This window comes from Berghia stephanieae, chromosome 1, assembly GCF_034508935.2.
Source record: "Berghia stephanieae isolate SIO BIC M18660-M18661 chromosome 1, UCSD_Bste_1.3, whole genome shotgun sequence".
Lineage (NCBI taxonomy): Eukaryota > Metazoa > Mollusca > Gastropoda > Nudibranchia > Aeolidiidae > Berghia > Berghia stephanieae.
The window spans coordinates 2,283,040-2,293,039 of NC_088360.1; the positions used below are offsets into that span (position 1 = coordinate 2,283,040).

The following is a 10,000-nucleotide window of genomic DNA, read 5'->3' on the forward strand; positions in this document are numbered from 1 at the left end:
AGATACGTTTTTCCAGGGTTTAAAGATACGTTTTTCCAGGGTTTAAAGATACGTTTTTCCAGGGTTTAAAGATACGTTTTTCCAGGGCTTAACCTTCTCCTTACCACCAACAGCAAAATCGTCAAATTTGTTACAACACAATATACATTTTATAAAAATTCAGATTTATTTTGTACATCACAAACTTTGAAGAATGATCTTTGTTTAATTAATAAGAACATAGAACTGTTTTGTAGAGAGATTGTTTGAGTTTAAAAAAATCAATTGTTCTGCTGGGTAAGTCTGTTGCCATTTTGGGAAAATACTGAATATGATTGGTGAGGAAAGAATTAAAGGACTAAGTTTGGATCTTAGAACGAAGATAAACAACCGAATCCATTCATTGATGACACACTCAGACCTGCCCAGTGTTACGAAAGATTAGTAGAACTACGAACTATTGGCCCCAGCTACAGAACTGCATACGCCTCTTTGACTCTCTCCTTACCAGTCATTTTCAGAATTTTCCCCAAAATTTTACACCCACCCAACACAAGAATAGATAATTCTTATTCAAACAGGAAAGCAACAAGTACATTCTATACATAATATTGTTCAGTAAAATGAGGTCTACAATACAGTGTCATATTTTCATAGCTGAAGCAAAACAAAATTCTTTATATTTGTGATGTACAAAAAAATATTAGAATGAGATATATGTTGGTTGCATCTTAACGAATGTGACGATTTTTCTGTGGTTGGTAAGGCGAGGGATAAGTCAATCAATCTTGTTGAAAAGGAAAGTTTAGTTACTTAGAATCTATATTTAGGACTTTGGGTCATGTTTTGATCGTACTCAGGACAAATTTATTTTTTTAAAAAGTTATTTAACGTGACAATTTCTTTTTTTTTTCCCTTGGGAACTCCGAATTTTTTAAATCTTCAAGTTGGCAGCTCTGCACACTGTACCATAACCTTCTCATTACGTACCAGCCATTTTCAGGATTTTTCCTAAAACTTCACACCTTCAAAAAAAAAAAAAAAAAAAGATTTTTTATCACTCAAGCACAATAGCAGTAAGTTCTTGCGATAAACAATTTCTTAATCAAAGCATGCTCTACAACACATTGTTCATTTTTTAACAAATTGTATGATGTACAAAAGAAATTTAAATGAGAAATATGTTGATTGCATCGTAACGAATGTGACGATTTTCCTATAGTTGGTAAGGAGAGAGATAACCTGCAACTAACTCCATGTCGAATCTGAGTGAGACTTTCATGTATCCCAAACTAAGTAAATAGGATTCAATAGTCGTAACGTCACTTCCTTCCTAATGACGCATGGTAACTTAGTAACACTGGCTCTAAACTATCGGAACAATGGCGGACGCCCGTATGAAATATTTTTCCGGCGAGCATAAAAGCGTATCCACAGGGTAAAAAAACATAAATTTGATCATGTTTTGACTTTTACACATTCTGATCACAAGACATATGAAAAGTTCTAGCCAGAATGAAGAATAAAAAGTCTAAAATCTCCTTTTGAAGTTTGTCTCACCGCGACGTAATTCCGCTCTATAATCTTGGAACGAAATTACGTCGCGGTGAGACAAACTTCAAAAGGAGATTTTAAACTTGTAATGACTAGACAAGTAAGACTTTAGATATTGTTGGATTAGGAAACTATATCTTTATTGCCTTACACGACCGTGTTTTGTTGATAAAGGGGAAACCCGAAACGTCCACAGTATCTGTTTTCGTCTTATAAATTGAAGCTTACAATTCAATACTTATCTTTATTTTATCCGACTATTTATTTTTTAGATTACATTATAATATTATTATATTTATGTGTACAATAGATCATTTGGGCAGAAGTGGTGGGCCTTACACTTCAACGCATTCCATCTAAGCTAAAGGAGTTCCAATTTCTTATTCTCTCTCTCTCTCTATCTCTCTATCTAACTATCTATCTATATATCTATCTATCTCTTTTTTTTTCTTCTCTCTCTCCCCCTCTCTCTCCTCACTCTCTCTCTCTCTCTCTCCCTCTCTCTCTCTCTCTCTCTCACTCTCTCTCTCTCTCTCTCTCTCTCTCTCTCTCTCTCTCTCTCTCTCTTCTCTTTCTCTACTTTCTATCACCTAGGAACTTGTGGTGAAAACCTAATGATGGTTAAACGGATGAAACAAGTTATTTATTTGGGCTTTTCTTTTCTTTTTCTCTGAGTCAGACATTTTCCCTCATCACGAGTCTCGTAGTTAATAATAATGACTTCTCGTTTATTGATGAAGCCTCGTGGTCACTGGAAACAAATTATTGATATGTAGCAAGTTTATTATAGCGGGGTCAAGGTCATCATAGACAGGGTCACATCTCAGGGTCATCTTCGTGTGGAGTGGGCCAAGTTTGTCTGGAATGAGTGGAATCGTTTCTAAAAATAGAATTACTAATTTTGTACCTTGGCTCTTTTTTTTTTTTTTTTTTTCGTTCCTTTCCATTTTTTCTACCTTCCTTTTTATTTATCTCTTCTTGTTTTTCGCAATTTATTTATCATTAAATTTATTTACTCATTCATCAGTTTCTTTATTTATTCAAGTATTTATTAATTTATTTATATATTTATTTTTCTATTTTTAGACTTTATTTTGGATGTAATGGAGTAGCAAAGGTGTTTTTTGTTTGGTTTTGTTTTGTTTTACGATAAACAGAAATTTGTTGACAATGATTTTGTTTATTCACCTTAACAACGCCACTATCCCGTTATCTCATTCGTCTGTAGTGTTCCATTCATCCTGTTTTGTTGATGAAGGGGAAACCCGAAACGTCCACATTAACTGCTTTCCGTTTATAAAATTGAAGCTTACGTTCAACGTATTTATTTTAAGACAATCAGCAATAGATAGAACGGAATTGACGTCAGTCTGCTCGTTCTTATTGTTTATAGCCAGCCATTTATTTATGTATGAGTAATACTCTTCAACAGTCGTGACGTCACTTCCCTCGTAATGACGCATAGTAACTTAGCAACTGGCTCTAAACTATCGGAACAATGGCGGACGCCCTTATGAAATATTTCTCCGACGAGCATAAAACTATATCCAGAGGAGAAAACGTTATAAATATGATCATGTTTTAACTTGCATACATTCTGATACAAGACATATGAGAAGTTCTAGCCAGCTTGAAGAATAAAAAGTACCGATTTTCTTTGTTTATACCCACGATGGCCCCCCGTTGCTGGGCGACGTGACATCAGACTATTGAATCCAATTTTGACTAAATCGTATTAATCAGACCATACACGTTTAAGGTTGTGTGTGTGTTACGGTACGTCACATCCGGCTGCCTGATGCTATGAGTTTTAACTCACTCAACCCTAACACCGACTATAGATAGTTCTTAGTTGACGTCACCCAGGTCTTTGTTATTGTTTTTTGCCATCCGCGTTTATGAGTAATGCTCACTCAACTGTATTAATATCTATGTACAGGCTCATTTTAATACATTTTTTCCAATTTTGAAAAGTAGCAAAAATCTGTAGGATTGAGTGAGCTAACGGAAGGCAATGCATTCATAGGCGGTCACCAATTCCGAAAGAAAAAAAATAAAGAAAAAAACAACCTATTGAGTTATGACTAAATAAATAAATTGGTTTTAAGTTGATTTACAATCAGTTTTCAAAGCTCTTTAATTTTAAAGAGACAACAAGTGCGAAGTCAGTTTCTAAAAATAGCAACAACAATAACAACAGTAAAGAATTGGATTCAGCATTCTGATGTCACGCCGCCCGGCAACGGCGGCCATCTTGGTTCTAAACAAAGAAAATCATTACTTTTTATTCTTCATGCTAGCTAGAACGTTTCATATGCCTTGTGATCAGAATGTGTAAAAGTCAAAACATGATCAAATGTATGTTTTTTTTCCTCTGGATACGCTTTTATGCTCGCCGGGGAAATATTTCATACGGGCGTCCGCCATTTTCCCGATACTTTAGAGCCAGTGTTACTAAGTTACCATGCGTCATTAGGAAGGAAGTGACGTTACGACTGTTGAAGAGTATTGAATTTAAAAATAAAAGAAAGAAAGAAGAGAAAGAGACAAAGTGGCAAATTTCGAAAATCAAAGAATGGAAGAAAAGGAAAGACAGGACAAGAATTTTTTTTAAAAGATGGAGAGAGTTGAACAAATAATAATTATAAAAAATGATCGCTGCGAGCAGGATTCGAACCTGCGCGGGAAAATCCCATTGGATTTCAAGTCCAACGCCTTAACCACTCGGCCATCGCAGCAGTTGTATACTGTGTCAACGTAGCTGTTGATCTATATTATTTCATTATAGGTAGACTTTGATATTGAAAGTATGCGCTTGACTTAGAAGCTCATAACATTGCCATCCGGAAGTATAACGGACCCACACACAAAACCATGTGTATCCATGAACGTTTATAGTCGGGTTAATACAGTTCAGTGAGAATTACTCATAAACGCGGATGGCAAAAACAATAACAAAGACCAGAATGACGTCATCTTCGAACTATCTATAGCAGTGAGATGAATGGGGTTATTCATTCCTATCAGAGAGAACGGAAATGACGTCATTAAGGTCTTTGTTATTGTTTTCACCAGCCATATTTTATGAGTAGTTATCACTTAATCCTATTAATCAGACTATAGATAGATTGCGCTTGGCCAAGGAGTTCACAACATTGCCATCCGGAAGTATAACGGACCAACACACAAACTCTGTGTAACCATGAACTTTTATAGTCTTGTTAATACAGTTTAGTGAGAACAACTCACAAACGCGGATGGCAAAAACAATAACAAAGGCCTGAGTGACGTCATCTGCATACTATCTATAGATAGAACGAAGATCACACAGGTCTTTGTTATTGTTTTTTGCCATCCGCGTTTATGAGTACTTCTCACTAAACGGTATTAACTGGACTATATAAACCTTCATGTTTACACACAGTTTTGTGTGTTGGCCAGTTTTACTTCCGGGTGGCAATGTTGTGAACTTCTTAGCCAAGTGCATACTAATCAGACAAGAGATAGTTCGAAGATGACGTCACTCAGGTCTTTGTTATTGTTTCTTGCCATCTGCGGCCATGAGTAATTCTCACTAAACTGTATTAATCGGAATATAAACGTTCATGGATACACCCAGTTTTGTGTGTTGGTCCGTTATACTTCCGGATGGCAATGTTATGAGCTTCTTAGCCAAGCGCATGCTGTCTAAAACCGTTTTAGGTTTAAACATAGTTCTGTGTGTTGGTTCGGAATATCCGACTGTCATTGTTACGATTTTTTAAACTGAGCGCAATGAGTCGATTATAATATATCCATATTTTACATGCCCTATGCGAAACATGTAATCATTACTCGTTAAGGGTACTATAATTTGTTCAACGCCTTCTCCAGTTGACAAGGACACTACTCCGAGATCAATGTTCTTGCTATCATTATTATCATTGTGCGGCTATGTGGTCTTAGGGTATGACACTCGCTTTCGGATCGGAAGGTCCTGGGTTCGAGCCTCGTGCTCGGTGCATTGTTGAGTCCTTGGAAAAGGCTCTTTACTCACATTCTCTCACCGTACTCACCGTGTAAAATGAGTACCTGGCCGTTAACAGCGTTGTATTTGTCCGAAAAATTGTAGTATCGCCTAACAGGCGTCATGTCCCGTCCTACATGTTAAATGTTGCTGTTGACCAGGGACCCTTTGTAAAGCGCTTTGAGCACATTGAGTGGATATTGCGTTAGATGAAGCTCAATTTTAATTTTATATTCCCCATCATGTCAGTAACAACACCGCTTGGTTTTGAATGAAAGATGAGTCGATGGCATCAAAATAATGGCATGGTGACATTTTTGTCCCCTTAGAGATGGTACACTGTTAAATATAATGCTCACCAATCCCTACCGCCAAAACCATTATTGCAACCAATGCACAGAAGCACAGTAACCTTTAATTAGCGAATAAGGAATTCAAGATCTGTATATCTGATAGAAAAAAACATGATCAGCCGTGCTGCGATGGCCGAGTGGTTAAGGCGTTGGACTTGAAATCCAATGGGATCTTCCCGCGCAGGTTCGAATCCTGCTCGCAGCGTTGCTTTTTTTTTCCCTTTCATTTTCTTTCTTCCTGCTCCCCACACACACACACACATTTTTCTTTTGTTCATTATCAAGATATTGCCTTTTATGTTCATTATCTATCTCTTTATATGGATGGAACGAAATTAACGTCATTCAGCTTTTTGTTATTATTTTTTTTACAGCCAGGTGGTGATTAGTTCTCACCAAATTATAGATAGAATGCGCTTGGCCAAGGAGTTCACAACATTGCCATCCGGAAGTAAAACGGACCAACACACAAACTCTGTGTAACCATGAACTTTTATAGTGTGGTTAATACAGTTTAGTGAGAACAACTCACAAACGCGGATGGCAAGAACAATAACAAAGGCCTGAGTGACGTCATCTGCATACTATCTATATCAATCAGATTATGAGCGTTCAAGGTTACACATAGTTTTGTGTGGTGGTACGTTATAGCCAGATTGCGGAAGTTGAGAGTATTTGACCTAAACACTTAGCATAATCTATAGATAGTATGCGCTTGGCTAAAAAGCTCATAACATTGCCATCCAGAAGTATAACGGACCAACACACAAAACTGTGTGTATCCATGAACGTTTATAGTCAAGTTAATACAGTTCAGTGAGCATTACTCATAAACGCGGATGGCAAAAAAACAATAACAAAGACCCGAGTGACGTCATCTTCGAACTATCTATAGATAGAATGCGCTTGGCCAAGGAGTTCACAACATTGCCATCCGGAAGTATAACGGACCAACACACAACTCTGTGTAACCATGAACTTTTATAGTCTGGTTATACAGTTTAGTGAGAACAACTCATAACGCGGATGGCAAAAACAATAACAAAGGCCTGAGTGACGTCATCTGCATACTATCTATAGGTTAAAACAAAAACAACTGACCAGTCCCTGCCGCCAACACGATGGGAACCGAAGCACAAAGCACAAATCTATCTCTGTGTTACCTTTAGTGTTCACTTTAACACGTATAATACAGTCCTGTACTCACCGTGCTGCGATGACCGAGTGGTTAAGGCGTTAGACTTGAAATCCAATGGGATCTCCCCTCGCAGGTTCGAATCTGCTCGCAGCGATCATTTTTCCAGTTTTCTCTTTATCATCCCCATCCCAATTTTTTTGTTTTGATTTTTGTTACCTGTTCAGCCCTTCATTTGTGTCTCTTTGTATAGTTTTTGTTGTTCGGGGGTGGGGGGGTGGGGGGGGGTGGGTGGGGGTTACGCTATTTGCGACGCTTTAAGGTCATTTAGCGACATACTTGGTTCTTAACTCATGATGTTATGCGGTTAAGTAAAACGTTCACCAGCACTCCGCAAATCTTTCCATTAAAAGGAATGAAGTTATGAAATTAAGCTCAATAATAAAAAGTGATGATGATGATGATGATGATGATGATGATGATGATGATGATAATGCTAATAGTGACAATAATAACATTGATAATTATCAGAATAATAATAACAATAACAATGATAATAATAATAACAATAATGATAATAATAATAATAATAATAATATAATAATAATTAATAATAATAATATAATAATAATAATATAATAATAATAATAATAATATGATAATAATAATAATAATAATAATAATAATAATAATAATAATAATAATAATAATAATAATAATAATAATAACATTAATAATAATAATAATATTAATAATAATAATAATAATAATAATAATAATAATATAATAATAATAATAATAATAATAATAATAATAATAATAATAATAAAACACATTTGTACAGTGCTCATTCTCGTGTAAAACACAAGCTCTCGGCACTTTACAATATAAATTATCAATTTTGAGTGAAAAGTGAAAAAAAACTCAATGTTTTTGAAGATGCCTTTTATTCAAGGATGACGAATTAGGAATCAATTTAAGGGTAGAATTAAAGATTTCTTACTCTAGCGTTTTGGGATTCGAACTTCGAACTTCGCAAGCTCGTGTTGTGGTTGGTAACACGTCCGGAATTCCAAAAAGAAAGATGTAAGAATCCTATATTATTATTACACAAGTAAAAAACACAACAGACTGTTACGAGACCATCGGGAAGAACCGTAGCCATCGTTAACATGACTAGCCTGACACTAGAAACGTGGCCTTCGTAAAGTTATGGCCTGACACTGACCAAAAAAATGATGTCAAAATGCCAGTCTTTTGCTACAAAAGAAAACAAATCGTGAGTTGTATTCAATAGTTCAACCAATGAAATGACTTGTTTCCATGAGCTCTACTAACGACAACTCACTAATGACGTCAAACTGCCAGTCCTTTTGGATTTCAGTGTCAGGCTATAGATAGTATGCGCTTGGCTAAGAAGCTCATAACATTGCCATCCGGAAGTGTAACGGATCAACACACAAAACTGTGTGTATCCATGAACGTTTATAGTCAGGTTAATACAGTTCAGTGAGCATTACTCATAAAACGCGGATGGCAAAAAACAATAACAAAGACTCGATTGACGTCATCTTCGAACTATCTATAGCCTGACACTAGAACCGTGGCCTTCGTAAAGTTATGGCCTGACACTGACCAAAAAATGACGTCAAAATGCCAGTCTTTTGCTACAAAAGAAAACAAATCGTGAGTTGAATTCAATAGTTCAACCAATGAAATGACTTGTTTCCATGAGCTCTACTAACGACAACTCACTAGGCGGTGCAAAAACCAAATAATGACGTCAAACTGCCAGTCCGTTTGGATTTCAGTGTCAGGCAATAACATAATGATGGCTACGCTAGAACCCTCTAGGACTGGCAGTTTGACGTCATATTTTAGGTTTGTGTAGCGTCTAGTGAGTTGTTAGTAGAGCTCATGGAAACAAGTCATTTCATTGGTTGAACTGTTGAATACAACTCACGATTTGTTTTCTTTTGTGGCCGAAAACTGGCACTTGACGTCATTTTTTGGTCAGTGTCAGGCTATAGATAGTATGCGCATGGCTTAGGAGTTCACAACATTGCCATCCGGAAGTATAACACAAAAGTGTGTGTAACCATGATCGTTTATAGTCTGGTTAATACAGTTTAGTGAGCATTACTCATAAACGCGGATGGCAAAAAACAATAACAAAGGCCTGATTGACGTCATCTTCGTTCTATCTATAACTTTCCGATGGCTATGGTAGAACGGCGAGTCATCTCCAGTCAACAACCAATGATAATGAGGTGACACTGTAGTGTGTAAATAATTTTCCAAGCCGACTTGGGAATGGATACCTGACCATAGAACACTAACGAAAGAGTGAAAATGGAGAGGCTTCGTATGGGAACAAAACAGACAATGAACGTTTCGGGTACAAACCCTTCGTCAGCGCAAAAATACACAAATAAACGTGGAAAACAAATAACATTATTTTATTTGTTTTCCAGGCTTATTTAATTTGTGTATTCTTGTGCTGACGAAGGGTTTGTACACGAAACGTTCATTGTCTGTTTTGTTCCCATACGAAGCCCCTCCATTTTCACTCTTTAGTTAGTGTTTTCACGATCACCGGCTTCAGGCAGCCCCTACCGTTTTCTACTTTACCTGACCACGAGAGACGCATGCGCACAACCAACATGACGTTCTCTCTCTAATAACTTTTCCGCCGGTGACGTCACAGACTATGGGTGACGTCCAATCAAGGGACGCTACTCTTCCGCTATTCTCATTCCCTACAATTTGGAGTTCCGTTTCGAAGATGAAGGTTCTCGTCTTTTTGAGATCTTCTAGCGGACCGAATTAAAAAAAAAAAAAATTATGTCAAGAAGTTGCAGAGGGCCACATCTGCTCTTCTCTGTGGGTTGAGTATTTTCTGCATCGTTGTAGTATATGCTCTGCATCTCACAACATGAGCAGACCGGTGACTGTATCAGTTTCATGCGTCTG

The 10,000-nt window shown here is 36.9% G+C and overlaps 1 protein-coding gene and 2 non-coding genes across 4 annotated transcripts in view; 2 read left to right on the forward strand and 1 right to left on the reverse strand.

Annotated features, from left to right (window-relative positions):
- Positions 1-10,000, forward strand: part of LOC144966127 (homeobox protein six1-like) — a 155,109-nt gene that overhangs the window by 5,648 nt on the left and 139,461 nt on the right. The gene's annotated exons all lie outside the window — the stretch shown is intronic.
- On the reverse strand, positions 4,190-4,271 carry Trnas-uga (transfer RNA serine (anticodon UGA)). Its single transcript has one exon. It is a non-coding gene; the product is annotated as a tRNA-Ser (tRNA).
- Positions 6,016-6,097, forward strand: Trnas-uga (transfer RNA serine (anticodon UGA)). Its single transcript has one exon. It is a non-coding gene; the product is annotated as a tRNA-Ser (tRNA).